The sequence below is a fragment of the Tursiops truncatus genome, chromosome 1 (genome assembly GCF_011762595.2).
Source record: "Tursiops truncatus isolate mTurTru1 chromosome 1, mTurTru1.mat.Y, whole genome shotgun sequence".
Taxonomy (NCBI): Eukaryota; Metazoa; Chordata; class Mammalia; order Artiodactyla; family Delphinidae; genus Tursiops; species Tursiops truncatus.
In genome coordinates, this window is record NC_047034.1 from 76182446 (window position 1) to 76198254 (window position 15809).

At 40.8% G+C, this 15809-nt stretch overlaps 1 protein-coding gene across 2 annotated transcripts in view; it reads left to right on the plus strand.

Annotated features, from left to right (window-relative positions):
• Positions 1 to 3022: 3022 nt before the first annotated feature.
• Positions 3023 to 15809, plus strand: part of OTUD7B (OTU deubiquitinase 7B) — a 53892-nt gene continuing 41105 nt past the window's right edge. Inside the window, exon 1 of one of the 2 annotated variants that reach the window (XM_033860240.2) lies at positions 3023 to 3297. The gene's annotated coding sequence lies outside the window, so the exon portion shown is untranslated. The remainder of the gene's footprint in view (positions 3298 to 15809) is intronic. The other variant, XM_033860232.2, reaches the window with a different exon arrangement.

The window sequence follows — 15809 nt, forward strand, 5'->3', positions numbered from 1 at the left end:
CCTAGGCACATACGGTATGTAGTTTTTAAGACTCCACAGAACCACTGGTCTAAATTATAGTGGTGGTAGTGGAAAGGAAGTTATTTTGGTTTGATTTTCTTTTCTACCACAAAAGGATATAAATGCAAACAATTGCCGGGTGGCTTTTTTTGTTTGTTTTTTGTTTTCCTGGTTAGCTGCAAAATAGCTTTCTCTGAACATTTCCCCCTACTCTATCCATTAGCCCAGGTGTTGAAATAATCTCTCCTTTTAGTTTCTCTGCTGAAAGGCAAAGCTCTGTTTTTTTCTGCTCTTGCTTAAAGTGAAGTGAAAACTCAGGGAGCTCCTTGGAGTAGCCCTTAGAATTGCTAAAATGAGTAAACAGGCCTTTAGGGTGGATGAGAACTTTGTACTGAATGGCAGATAAGGCTGTGTGACCCTGTGTATACTGGTAGGGTTTTCTCTGCTGTTTTTACTTCCCTTACTGTTTTTCTACCTGTCAGCAAAAAATAATCACCTGTGTTCTGACTTCCCACAATGACACTGGACAGCTGCTTCTGAGCATTTAGCATAGTGACAGCCTGAATGGCTGCACATCACTACAAAAGAGGTCCCCTGCTTCTAGGCAGAGAAATTGACACATAGGAATAGGGAATCACTTAATGGATTAGGGGCTGGCTGAGCTGGGACCAGAACCCAGGTGGCCTGGCTCCCAGCCCGGCTGACCACACTGCTACGCATACAGCCTGGGCTGACCCAAAACAAGCAGCCCATTGAGCAACTGCACAAACAACAATGAGTGATGGATGGTCAGAGCAAGAAACAGGCACAAAGCAACTGCAACCCCATCACTTCCTGGCCCCTAAATTTCCAGGCAAGCCTATAAAGTGTGGTCACTTAAATGAGTTTGATCAGCAACTTGGCCCAGCTTTCAAATTTGGAAACTTTTTGTAGTCACTGCCAAAAGTAAAGGTCAGCCTTGTACTGAGAGGTGGAGAAGGCCTTTGAACGTCATACCTGGTCATAATAAGTCTGTGGTAGTGGAGTTAAGACTAGAAAGACGTAGTTAACAGATGGGCATAACCTGGTCCTGGGAGGGCCTTGGTGAAACAAGACAGCTTTAAATTTTTGAGGCTCCTCATCTGTGGACCTTTCTTCCTACCTCAGATCTAGCTGGCAAGGGTGGGTGTGATCCATGGAGTTCGGTGACCAAGTCTCATCCTACTCCTTCTCAAATTTGCCACTGAACAGTGTCCAAAATTTGTAGTCCCCACATGCTTGTCCCCCAAATGCCTCTGCCTGCCAACCTGTATTGCTGGTCCTGGATATGCCTCATGCTAGGTACTCTGACCTACTTGGCCTTGGTATAGCCCTAGGCCCTAAATCTTCAACTCTAAATCCAGGATATTCCCAAGAGATATAGCTGTCTAGGAAGTTTCTTGTTTCAGATGTCAATTTTCTAGTCTTGAGCTGGATAATTCTAAAGTGTCTATGCTCCCCTCTTTACCTTTAGAAACTGAAGACTTCAGAAAGTAGTGAGGGGACAGAAAAGTTGACTGTAATATTTGTTTTTAAATAGGCCTAATGGGCACAACATTTTGAAAACGCAAACCAGTTGCCACAATGTTAGGAATCTGAATTAAAATTTAGCATTTCTTGCGCTTCCCTGGTGGCGCAGTGGTTAAGAATCCGTCTGCCAATGCCGGGGACAAGGGTTTGAGCCCTGGTCCGGGAAGATCCCACATGCCACGGAGCAACTGAGTCCGAGCGCCACAGCTACCGAGCCGGAGCGCTAGAGCCCACAAGCCACAACTATTGAAGCGCGTGCGCCTAGAGCCTGTACTCTGCAACAACAGAAGCCACCGCAATGAGAAGCCCTCGCACCTCAACGAAGAGTAGCCCCCGCTCGCCGCAACTAGAGAAAGCCCCCACGCAGCAATGAAGACCCAACACAGCCAAAAATAAATAAATAAAATAAATAAACTTAAAAAAACTTAGCATTTCTTTGGTCAGATTATAGCAGGGGCTGGCTGCACTTTGTGTTTGTCATAAAGAGGTATTTATTAAATGGCTCTTCTTACTTGAAACTGTCCACGTTCGTCTAATATTTATTCATTCAACAAATATGGAAGGTCTGCTATGTGCCAGGCAAGGCTTATGTTCCCATAGCCATAGGTCCTTGTAAATCACACAGCACATATGTGAGTTCTGCCTTATACAATACAGTTTTGTGTTTTACTAAAGTGTAAGACCCTTGATGCCTGGAATTATGTCTTATTCATTTTTGTGTCCCCAGGATCAATGAGCACAGTGCCTTGCACGTAGTAGGGACTCAATATTTGTGAATTGAACTATGCTACAGCATGGTTGTTGTACAAGGCTGTTAAAAGGTATTACCAAAAAAGCACTACATAACTTGTTTTGCTTGTGCTAACAGTCTAAGGCAGATATGTCAATAGGGTATTATCATTATGCAAGTAAATAAATATTGAGTATTTACAGAGAAAAGTATGCGGTTGGCCAAAAAGTTCGTTCGGGTTTTCCCCTAACATCTTACACTATGTTCACTGCAGGAGTGAAGGAGGGAGAGTGCTTAACTGGGTGGAGATTGGTCTGGAAGAAGTGTTAATTTTCCTCCGGTCAGTCCAGAATGATCGCATAGAGTAACTAGAATTTCAGTCTTCTCAGTCTAAGTATTTTCATCCCTCTCACCTTTCTAGAACTACCCCGCCTCTTTCTGCTTCTTCCCAAAGGTCTGTGTCCAACTAACTACACCTCAAAGTCTCAAGAGTCCACCCAGTAGCCCTCCAGCTCCGGTTCAAGAACCCTCCAGAACAGGGGCTTTAGGTACACGGGCCAGGAAAACACGGGGTCACGCACGGGGCAAGCGCCAAACTGGCCGCAGCTAGGGGAGTGGCGCTAAGGGCGGGGCTGCTACGGGGTGGGGCGGGGCGGGGCTGGGAGGGAGGAGGCCCGGGGGCCGCTTGGGTGTCACCACCAACCCGCTCCGGCCGGAAACTGGCGCTTGTTTCCGGCCGGACGGCCGAAAACCACCGATCCTGAACCAGCAGCCGGAGTCGAGTGTGGAGCAGGCAAAAAGCCACTGGGGGAGGCCAGTCCAGATCAGTCCCGTCTGGCTCCAGCTCCTGATCCTGTGCGGAACAGCAGCCGCGGTCTCAGTCTCTGCCACCGCCTCCGCCTCCATCGTCGACGGGGGAGGGGCCGGCCGGACCCCGGGGTCACAGCAGAGGAATGAGGAGAGGCAGCCGGGCCCCGCGCTCCGCCCCGGCCTAGGGCCTTGCCCCGGGAGCCGCGAGGGTAACGGAGCCCCCGCCTTGTCACCCTCCCCCGTCTGCTCCCGCCCCTCCCGCCTCTTCAGACTCCCAAACTCTGACCCTCTGATCGCCACTGTTCCCCATCTCCTTTCTGATTATATTTCACCCTGAGCCATCTCCTCTCGGCACCCCCTCTTCGCCCTGACTGTTCCTTGCTTGGCCCCAACCTTTCCGCGGTTACTCCTCCCTTTCACCTGCGTCCCGCCTTCCCAGCCTCCCTTCCCCGTTCGTGGCCTCCCTTCGTCAACTGTGCTGGGCAGTTTGGACGGTCCTCCCTTGTCAGCTAGACTTTCGGGGAGAGATGGTGGAGTTTTAAGGTGGCTAGGAGTGCAGGGTGCTACCCTCATTGTAGGATAAAGTTCATTTTAAAGTCTCAATATAAAAGTAAAATGAAAAGAAAACAAGCTGTTCTCCCCTATCGATAGCCAAACTGAGGTGCGTCTAGTAATGGAGGAAGGGAGCGAAAAAGAAGTGTGTGTGTGTGTGTGTGTGTGAGAGAGAGAGAGAGAGAGAGAGAGAGAGAGAGAGAGAGAGAGGGGTTGGTTCTAGGGCAGGCTTATGAACTTTAGAAAAAAGAAAAGTTGCCGTGAGCCGATGGAAACTTTAGAAGCTGATGATGAGTAAGCCGGGGGCTGCGTGATCTCACTCCTCTTCTCATAATTACTAGGTTAACGGTGTGGCTCCGGTCGGGATGGAACGGGATTTGTTTACTGGGCCGGCGTATTTTTAGCTTGTCGGCTCACAAGGACCAGCGCTCTGAGTCTCTCTCTCCGCCTCTCTCTTCCCCTCCGGCTTTCCTTCTCTCTCTTCCTCTTTTTTTCCCACCCCTCACCCCCACCCCCCCACGGTCTAGATAATCTCTCTGGAGCCCAGGTGGCTTCTCTGGGCACAATACAGATATAAAAATTAGGTTCAAAGAAATTTTCTGTAAGAGGTTCTCCCCAGCTTTTCAGGGAGTTTTCATGAATGCAAAGGCAAAAATTAGTTGACTTTTAGTACATATATGTATAAAATACTTTATAGAAAATTAGAAACAGGTAATGTTCAGTCTTTGGCTTCTCATACTGTATATTTAGATCTTAGAGGACGCTGGATCCCTTTGTCTTTCAACCTATTTCTAAAGTGGGAAAGGACAAAGTAGAGAGAAGAGGTAGTCGATAAGGCGGGTCCAAAAGGGTAGTTAGTCCTAAATCTTTTAAAAAACATTTTCTATACTGTATTACTTTAAAAAACAGAAACTTTCTTTCCTAATAAGTGAGATTGCATTCTTGATGGGATGGAGAAGACAGCAGGGGCTTATGCTGGGTGCCTAGGGAGAATCAGACTTGTAATTAAACATTTGCTGTGCATAATTTACAAATGAATACATTATGGGCAAACAATTATACTCTTTGTCCTCATTGTTTTTCCGAGCCTTTCTTTTAAAGGTTAGTAACCAACCTGCTGTGCTAGTCTATTGATATTTTGAAGGCTGGACAGAACTGTAAAATAAATGAAATTGATGTTGCTCATCTGGAAGCTGAATACCAGTCTGTTCTAATTTCCGCTAGCTACGCAGCGTGCCTCAGAGCACCTCCCTGAGTTAGTGGCCAGTTACTATGTACTTAGAGATTACAAATGAATACACATATTAGCTCATGCTAGGAATAATTGAAATGATAAATACGCTGAAAAGATTTTCCAAAACTGAAATAGATTATTTTTCGATTTTTTCCATTTCGGATTATCAGCACCTTTCTACCGATAATCATCCATTAACATGAATAATTTAGAGTTGAACAGATATCCACTTTGGACAGTACGCATTCAAGCAGGAAGGAAAGATGGAAGGAAGATAGTTTCCAAACTATTACTATTTTTGTTGTTGTTGTTGCCTGCTTTGACTTATCCCTTTCATTTAATGCCAAAGACTCCTTTGTGAAGAAAAAAAGTAAACCTTTGCCAAAGAAAGGGCTGTCTACTGACTTGTATAAGGCAAGCTGACCAGTAATGAATGTTAATTACTAGTTGGACTTTGTGTAGTTATGTTACCAACAACGTGGAAATTTTCCTGAAGCTTTATTTCGTTAATCTCTTTCTTTTGGGACCCCTATTGAAAATGACTTAATTTGAAGGGTAATATCTAATTTTTAAAAATCACACATGCTGTTCCAGAGTCTGTTGACTATCAATAGTTGTTTTAATTTATGAGTTAGTTCGTGCCAATATTAGTGATGATATCTGGCAAATTCAATTCATATCTGTATTTAGCAACTTCCCCTAGTTGAACTACATATATTATTCCAGGGGTTAGGGGTGGGGATTGAAGGAGTGAATAAACTCTAGGAATAAGTGTAGCAGCCCAATAGCCCATCACTGTTTTCAGTTCTCAGAAGGCTTTGTTTGGAATTTTGAGATTCAATATATATGTAACTAAGTGAATTATGATGGAGTAACTCAGTATTAAAAATAAGTTTTCAGACTGTTACGGGGGCACTAAGTGCCACTTGTTAAAGTTTTAGAGCCCCTGAATGTCTCAAGCATGCTAAGTATGCTGGCAGAGGACTTTATAAGGGAGCACACGTTCTCCTTACGCCAGACATTCATCCCATCAAGGGAAAAATCCTGAAACAATGCTTTGAAGTGTGACTTCAGCAGTATCTTTCCTATGCAAACTTAGGAGCTGTGGAATGGCAGCCTGGAATCTTTTCAACAGCCCCTGATAAGTCAGACAATTAAAATCTGTGTAACTAGAATGCAGATGCAGGACAGTTTTATCATGAATGCCTGAAATTAGTTGATTTTTTAATATGATAGAAGAAGGAAGTTGATTTTTTTTTTAAGTAATAAATCCTTGCTGAATAATGACTGAACACTCCTGTGGATAAGGCAGTTTCCAAGTGTCAGTGACAGGCTTTGGGGAGATATAAAAGTTGTAAAAACAGGTGTTCTTGCCCTTGGGACAAGGGTGATGTTGGGGAAGGCAGTATGTAAATGAGAAAGCAGACTATTATAAGCTTTAACATTTAAGAAAAAACATATAAACAAAACCAAGTTTAATGTGCTACAAATGAAGTATGTAGAGATTAGGAAATTCGAAGTAACAAAGTATGAATGAAGTAAATTAGGGAAGATTTCTGAGTCAGTAAAATTTGAAGTGGACTTGGGAGGCTATGGATTACAGTCATAATGAGGCATGGGCTATGGAGTTAGACGATCTTGGTTCAACTTGTGGTTCTACTTTTTACTAATGTGACCTTGGGCAATTTACTTCTCCATCCTTATCTATATAATAGGTGTGAGCATTCCAATAAATAAAATAATTATTCTGTGTTAGGAGTAAAAGGAGATAAAAGATCTTCTGGGCAGAAAGTATAGAATGTACAGTGTGCAATGATGGTATGAATGACTAAGTTGTGTTTGTGGGGAGAATAAATGAGAATGACTGGAGAGAATGTGGGTTGGTCAAGTCATGGGTAGAGCAGGCGAGAGGGTGGAGGGGACTCAGAGGCCAGACTCTGTTGGGTGTTGATGAAAGGGTCAATAGAGTCATTGTAGGTCCTTGAACAAAGGATGGATTTAATGAGAAGTATTGAGCCCTCTGATCCAAGAACTCAGGGACAAGGAGTCAGGCACCGGTAAATTGTGACTCTCCTACTTCTCTTCTGGACCATCCTGGCCTAAAGAGATCAGCCAGGAGACGTAAGATTCCTTGTAGAAATTTTTGTATTTACACACCTTACTCACTATGTTGAGCTCTGCTTGTGACTGTCTGATGTTGTACCAACCTGTGGGGAAGTCTCAAGGCTATGTCTGGATTCTCTTCAAGAGCTTATGGTAAGGGCAGTGTCATGTTTCCAGTGCATTGAATTTTCAGTTGTCTCTGCTGTTGTAGGGAGCACTAGTTTAGGTAATTCAGAACTTCAGAAAGAAAGTTCTTGGTTGGAAAATGCATTATTTTAAAAACCAGACTTATTTTAGTGTTTTGGGGATCATACTGATGAAATGAATTGGCATTTCTAAGCCTGAATTACCTGATAGTGAGGAAAGTATACTGATGGTGAAGAAACGTCAGTCTTGGATTAAAGATTTTGCCTCAGAAATCCATAAAATGAAAAGTCCATATGAGGGTAATTAAGACTGGGCTATACTGAGTATGTTAATGAAGACCAATTTCTTTTCAAAATCTGTGTGTGTCCAATGTGGCCTCAGGCTGTCTGCCTTATTCCTAAGAGCTATTGGTAGAAGATGCCTATGTTGCAGCCTGAATAAGTCTTTACACACAATATCTGGAAGAGTCCTACTGCGTGATACTGCATTGTTGAAGATTAAGCTGGCTTTTTTTTGAAGGACTTGGGCTTTGTAGAGGCTCTTCAGATATTAGCTCCTTTGAAAATCTATTAGATTTTTCCTCCTGGAGTAAACTTGTTTGAAAATGTGGCCAATTTAAGAAAAAAAAAAAAAAAAAGAAAAGGAATGAGGAGAAGTCCACACTTAAGAAGTAACCAAAAAAATCACACAGCTGTTCTTCCATCCTTGTTCTTTCAGTTGACTTGCTTTCCTTCATCCTTGCCTACCCCCAGCCTTCTCATAATCATTACCAAACTATGTGCTTGTGATGTCATGGGCACAGGATTATTATTTACCACTTAAGTCAGGAGATTGAAGTATCTCTGAGCTAAAATTCAGAGGTGGAAAAATCAGTCATCTTAATTTATACAGTTTAGTTCAGGATTATTTTTAACTGTGTTTTTTAGGATTATCTCTTATACCTTATACTATAAGAAATAGTTTTTGATAGGAGAGACTACTAAGCTGTTATTTTTAGTGATCCTGCTGTGAATTTAGTTCTACTAAGTGGTATGGAGGATTAGGAAAAATGACAGTTTTGTGCCCTTGAAGAATTTACAGCCTAGTTGGGAGTAAGGGGAATAGGAAGGAATGAATACCTATTGAGCCTCTTTATGCCAGAGAAAAATTTAAAATGTGAAAGTGTATTATCATTTGCATAATACAGACCTCATACCATAGGTGTTTTGGGAGTAGAGTACTCAGGTAGTTATGAGTGATGTCACAGAGGAATTGTGACTTACTCCAGATCTTAAAAAAAATTGTATTAGGTACAAGAAATGAAAATGAAGCAAATAACAAAAAAATCATTTAAATTTGGAGCTGAGAGGGATCAAGCAGAAGCCTGGGCACAGGAATGTACTTGGAATGTTCTTGGGGCAGTGATGAGACTGACCTGAGTCGCAGTGAATAGTAGTAAAACACAGGTGGTTAGGATGGTCTGGAGCTATGTTTATAGAGGGTCTTAAAAGTCAGGCTTATGAGTTTAGGTCTTGAACAATGGAAAATAGCTAACCACTGAGAATTTTTTATTAGGATTGTAATATGATGATATTGGGAAATAGATTGGCTTGGAGGGAAGGGAGATTAGCAGCTGGGATGTGTGAGGTGATGAGGCCTGAGCTAGAGTTGTGGAGGGTGGGTTAAGGAGGGGAAAGAGTGACAAAGAGATTGTGAAGGAAAAAATTGAAATCAGTGCGGGCTGGATGTGGAAGATGATGGAGAGTGTTCAATCAAACATAATGATAGCATTTTAAGCCTGGGTTTCTGAGATACTGACTGGGGTAAAGAAGTTAGGGAGGTTTCCTCATTTCTTAAGGAAATATGATGAGTTCAGTTTGAGATGTTTTGGATTTAAAGTGGCAGTGAAACATCCGAATGAAAGGTGTTCCAGTTGTTAGAGAAGAGCCTACAGCTGGTGGAGCGGTGAGGGTTAATAATGCTTGAAAGTGTTGTTTTGCAGTTCATCAGCATAGATGTGGTAGCTGTAGCCAAGAAGATGAATAAACTCTCTGAAGACTAGAGTTTAGGGAAAGAGCAGAAGGCCAAAGATAGTGGTACTGATAAATACTACTATTCTCCACTCTTCAGGCCATCTTAATTGAGTTTTTCTGTCTCCTTTCATGTTTTCTGTTCCTCTGCTCCCCACTCCATCAAATACCCATTGAATGTCTCTTGTAAGCACTGTCTTAGGCACTAAGGAAGCAGATGAGTCAGACAAGATCTCAATGTCCAAGGGGGTTATGGGTCTAGTGGGAGGAGAGAGATGTGTCAGTATATAGATGGAATGAAGTGTGATAGGTATTGTGTTAGAGGTATGTAGGGGGCAGAGTGGGGGCCTAAAGGTCAGTTCTGCCTTGGACATTCAGAGGTTGGAAAGTGCCTCCCAGAGGAGATGATATTTGAGCTGAGTCTTGAAAGATGAGTTAAGGATATACCCTACAGATGAGAGAGAGAAGTACACTCCAGGCTGAGAAAACAGCATGAACAAAAGCTTAAAGGAACGAAACAGTCAGGCTTCTTCAGGTAACTTTTAAGTAATTATTATGGCTGGAGGACAGGGTTGGAGGGCGGGGAAGAGGCTGGAGAAGTAGGTAAGGCCGATCATGGACAGCTTTATCTTGTGCTACACTAAATGATAAGCCATTTAAGGGTTTTTAAGCATTGGGTGATAAAGTAATTTTCATGTTCTAGAAAGATTATTTTGTTAGTGGTATATAGAGGGTGGATTGGAGAGGAACAAAGCAGAAGACTTTTAAAATAACTTTATTATGTTTAACAGTAATACGTTTGTTGTTGAGTGATCATGTTTGTGGAATCATGGAATCAGAGAACTAGAGGGACTGTTAGGCTTCTTAGTCTCCCTCATTGATTTTCAAACGGAATACCTGAGATTTACTTAGGATCACAGAAGTAGTGAAGTGATAGCTTGGTCTGGAATTCAGTCTTCAGTGGCTGTAATGAGGTAGGTGATTAATAAATGTTAGCTCACCTCTCTCATTCCCTCACAAGTCCCGTTGCAGTGTTTGTTCCATTCTGCCACACTGCATTGAGCTAGAAGACAGAAGGACTTCTGTCGTTTCACTCCATTGTCCTTTTTACTAGTCCAAAGTGAACAGTGGTATTTTCCCAGGTCTGACTGAGGAAGATCTGTTCTGAGAGTACCATGGAGAATAGGGACTTTGACCTGGGGCAGTTGGATGCCCTGGAGTGGAGTGAATAGGGTGTTAGGATTCTTCAGCGATAGTGATTCAAATGTAGAAGAATGTCAGGGTATTTGTGTTATTGTGTGTGTAGATGTATTTATCTCTCCTGCTAAGTTGCCTTCAAGTTTTCTTTTAAACTTAATTTTAAATTGTACTAATGAAACTTTGGTAAAAGAAATAAGCTATGATAAATTGGGCACCGAAAAAAGTATATCTAAAAAACAAGATTTGTCATTATACTTGGATTCTAAATCTTTCTTCCCCATGTTTTTAATTTCATTGGATTTTTGTGAAGGTAAATAAATTATTTGGGTTTAAAGCGTGAAGTAAGAGTTTGGATTTTGCGTTTTAGTCTTTTTTGCTGGAGAAAAACAGAACAGGATAGAGGACATCTTAGAGGTCCTTAGATTCCCCTGGGGAAAGTTGGGACATGAGGGGATGTAGAAGGATGGATGCCTTCCACTGGTAAGTCTTCATCGAAACTTAACTGAATTATGATTTCTCTACTCCTTTCTCTGGGCTCTGTCGACATCTCCAGAGAAGGGCCTTGGATTGGATACTGTCCACTTTAGCAGAGCTGCCAATTCTTAATTCTTTCTCAAGTGGGCAAGGGTACATTTTGTTTTTGTTTATGAGTGTTTGGGGGAGGGGTGGGGAGAGAGGCGGCATGGAATAGCTACTCACAGTGAGTCTTTATCTGAATTCCTGTGTAACTGGAAGTTTCCTTGGCTTTGTTTTGCGGCAGATGACTTGGTTACAGGGCATTTAAGCTACGTGGGAAGGTGGTTCTCTCTGCCTTCAGTTATCTGACCTAGGATGGCAATAAAAACTTCCTTTCTGTCCATATATGTCAGCCTCCACCTCACTCTGTTCTAAGTGCCTTTTGTGCACACTAGGTGGGGGATCTGAAGGACGCTCTTCAGTCTAAAACTGAGCTTATCAACTGTTCCCTTAAAGTTTAGGGGAACCAACCTGCTTCTGATTATTTTTGTGTTAATGACTCCCCTATTCTTCCAGTTACCCGGCCCTTTCTTAATTTAAAAATTTTGAATACTAAGATATTTTAAATATTTAGAAAAGTTCAGGGGAATAAACCCTAACACAATTTTGAGCCCACAACCCAAATTTAATGGATATTAACATTTTGTCATATTTGTTTTAGATCTCTCACTCTCTGTTAGGTATTAGATATAGCCAAAGTCCTACTCTGCATCCTTATCCCCTTCTTCTTTCTTGGGAAATGAATCCTGTTCTGAATTGTTATGTATCATTCCATTTCATGTTTTATACTTTTTTAAAAAATGTGTAATATAGACACAAACAACATATAGTTTTATTTTGAAATCATAAATAGAGTCATACTGCATGTATATTTTTGCAACCTTTTCTCTCAACATTGTTTTTCACATTTGTGTACATGTAGATCTAGTTCATTTAATCACCTTAATCTTGAAGCCTTTTTCCTCTACTGTCCTCCCCACTTGCCTCATGAAATAATCCTACCCATCAGAGTCCCAGTTTAAACCCTGTCTTCCATGAAAACTTTCGTTTTTCTTCTCCTGCAGGCTGCGATCTTTCCTACTTCTGAATCCGCCTATCATTTTATTGGTACTGATCTGGTGGTGGTTGTATATTCTTGTATTTTAGTTTATTTGTGCCCTTAGCATGGCTCTTCTACTATACTGTGAGCTCCTTGAAAGCAGATAAGTAGTTTATTTTATCTTTGTATCCCTCAGGGGCTTGCCACAGTAACATAAACATAGTAGGCATTTAGTCGCTATTAGTGACTAAATGGTTAACTAATGAATAAAAAAATAAAGACAGTCCTTTGAGTTGGTGAACTGTTTAATTATGAGTGATATAGTGGCCCTAATGAAAAATAAAGCTTATAAAGAAACATTCAGCACTGAAAATTATATAGAAATGCACATAAAAGTTGAGAGCAGTCAAGACTAACTTCCTGTAGGAGATGAGAGCAAACATTCCCTGAAAAATGAAATAGGAATTGATTGGTGATATCATCCCAATGAGGAAACTCCTGGGAATTGATCCTGATGGTATTTGAGGCAATGTGCTCCTGTGGCCAGACACATTTCACTAGCTATCAAATTCTGCTATTGTCATCAAGGTCTTGACACCTTCACTGGAGATTTATATTGGCATTGGGAAAAAGCAGCCTATCTGTTCACTTAATGAATACTGCTGAGAAACAGGAATTCTTAGGCCTCTAAAAAAGAAAGCCTAAATAATGTACACATTTGTACATATATATGTACTTATACTTTTAACAGCATCTTTTTTATTGATGCGACCAGATTGTATCTCAGCAAAATATTTTTAAGCTTTTAATTGTGGAATGTGTAGTACCAGTATAACATTGTTAGGCCTCACGGAAGCCCTTCCCTCCCCCCACCAGGAAGAAATTAAATGTTAAGTTGAACTATAATGAAATTGCAATTTTAGAGGTAAAGTAAGTAAAATATCACCAATGGTTATTGCTTAAACTTATGTTTATGTTGTTATGTTAAATGGTTATTATGTTTAATGGTTATTATGTTAAATGGTTATTGCTTAAGCTTATATTTAATGGTTATTGCTTAAACTTAAACTGTAGTTAAACTTAACATGTCACGTCTTGATTTCCTATGGGGGTTCTGAAGAACATTATTATGGACCTTTCTGAGGGCTAATTCCAAATCTATTTATAATTCTAAAATGCACTTCTGAACTTTAATTTACAACCGATTATCTTTTGTAGTTATCTTTAGCTCAAATTTTTGATAAAATGTTCTTATTTCTCAGCACACATTTAGTATATTTGGGAAGGTTGTAGGGGAATGTGTGAAGGTTATAGGCCAGAGTACCTGGAAGATAAGGCTGAGATGAAAACTTACGCTGTCAGTAGCTACATATAATTGATTGAATTGGCTTTAATGAGCTTGCAGTTCCTTTGAGTAGATGACCACCCCACTATCCTTTCCTGCCACCCCCATGTCTCTTCTCTAGTCTTGATAGGAGAGATCTGGTGGTGGGAAGAGAAAATTGCTTGTGACCCTTGATTTTATTGATATTTGGAGACTTAACAGGGAAGAGGGTAAGAACCCTGGCTCCTGGCACCAGATTCTTACCCATGGTTCCCCAAACAGTTCTTAGGGTAAGAGCGAGGAGGAATGCGGAAATCAGGAGAAAGAGCAAAGAAACAGAGTAGAGAGCGAGAGTTAGCAGAGGAGCAGAAATGGGAAAAAGGGATATGTATAAAAATTTAAAGAGGTTCTGTTTCCTCTCATCGTTCAAAACCGCTTAGAATTCTTTATAAACCTTGTACCTAAACTATATCAAAGTTGTATCCAGGCCACATACCTACTTGGAAAACATCATATATAGACGTCAGCTTTGAAAGTATCAGCTTTGTGTTCTAAAATGATTCTTTGAAAAGTTAGGTCATTTTAAATGAGTTGGTCTGCTAGTGCCTTTTGAATCATTAATAACTGACTTCAAAGGAAAAGAAAAGAATTCCTCTGAGGCTTTAGAATGAGTAAGTCTTGATATTTACATGAAGATAGTCCCAAGTGAGGAATGAAGGCAAGACAATGGGAAAATATAATGCTACTAACAAAAATATTTTGGATAGCATGCTCTCATTTAAAAACTTTAAGGCTCTAATGAGTTCCTTTGTGAGTGTTTGCTTTCATCTTCTTTGAACTAGGAGCTCACCTGGCTGAGTGTTTGGACTCTTCATTTTCTGAAATTTTCCATCAGTACTAAGGACAAGATTATCTGATATGAAGAATACTTGGTCCCTGTTTACTGTCTAGGGATAGAGACTTAACACACTCCTCAGAATTCTGCAAATAGAATTTGAGAGTTAGACTTAAGATTGGCTGCATCCTAGTTTCTTTGGATGCCTAAAATAAATTCCTAGCTATTTGACACAAGGTGACCTCTCATTTTAATATTAAGTTCCTTCTCTCTCACATCATCTTTGTAATTTTTGGTAATATACTAGTTCATTATGGAAAGTAAGATTGAAAAAAATCATCTACGCAGATTTCCCTTGATGTTTGCTGTCTGGCTGAGACTATAAATTCCTTTCTACTGAACACCTGCTGTGTACTGGAATTTGGACAAGATGCTCTGAGGAGATGCCAAGGAAGTGTTACCCAATAAATAAACTAAACAAGTAGTAGGAGACTTGGCCCCTTGGGAATATATATTCTGGGTTAAAATAGGACATAGTGTTATATATTTACACACACATATTTAGAAAAAAAGAAATACAGGCTATGTAGTATTATGTATAATCTCACGTAGCATTTTAGAATGGAAAGGAAATTTACATGTTGTCATCATTGTCTGGGTGAGGAACATGAGGCCCAGAATATTTCAATGACTTGTTCAAGGTAGTTACCCTCAACAACAAACATTTTGTTAGATATCTGCCCTCTGAAAAGTTAGGCCTCAGGTATAGAAAGAGTTAAAGTTATCAAGAACTTAGTAAGTTATGAAGACTGAATGTTTGCATAAAAAGATAAATAGTAATACAAAGTCATGGGCATTACGTGTCAAGTGAGGGATACAGTTATATAGAGTTATACAGAAGTTTAGAGGGAGTGGGTAGGGAAAATTTTTACCCTTAGGATAATCTAGGCCTTAGAGAAGAGAGAAGACTGGGTAATTATAGAGGGGAAACATTCAAAGTATGAGAACTTTGAGCTGAGCCCATCTTGCTTGGGAGGCAGAACAAGTAGACATAGTGTTTCACCTAGGAGAGCAATGAGATTAATAAAGTTGGAGAGTTAGGTAAATTGGAGAGGGCCTTAAATCTGAGGCCGAGGAGTTTGGTTTATCCTTACAGTGAAAAATTCCTGAGCAGGGAATTGTATATATAATTAGTATTTTAGGAAAATGGATTCAGCCGTGTGGTGTGAAATGGAGGAAGAGAGAGCAGTTAGAGGACTGTTACAAAAGAGTCTCTACAGGGGTGATGGGAATGGAGAAAGGGGAGAGACTCATGTGATTTGAAGAAAACTAAATAGAATTTGGTAACTGCTTTTATGAAAAAGGATAGATAAGAACAATGCTCATGTTTTTATTCTGGGTTATAGCAGTAGGGGAGCTGGATTTGGTTGGTTTCTGATCTACTCTCCAAAGGGATACCCTGGTGGAAGCAAGCACTGAGTCTAGCCCAACACTCAGATAATACTGAATACAAAGAGTTTAAGTGGCTGGTGTGCATGCCTCGTAAGTAGTGGAACTTGGTGTAGAGCCCATTCTTTTGACTGTTGTTCAGTGCTCTTTCTATTATATCATACGGCTTACGAGGAGGTGGGTCAGGTGGTTAAAAACACAGAGCAAATGCCTGGAAGTGAAATGGGAAGTTGAAGACCACATTATGATGAGGTTTAACCACAAGCTGTTTCAGTTCTGCATAGATTTTCCTTATATTTAGACGCTAAATGTG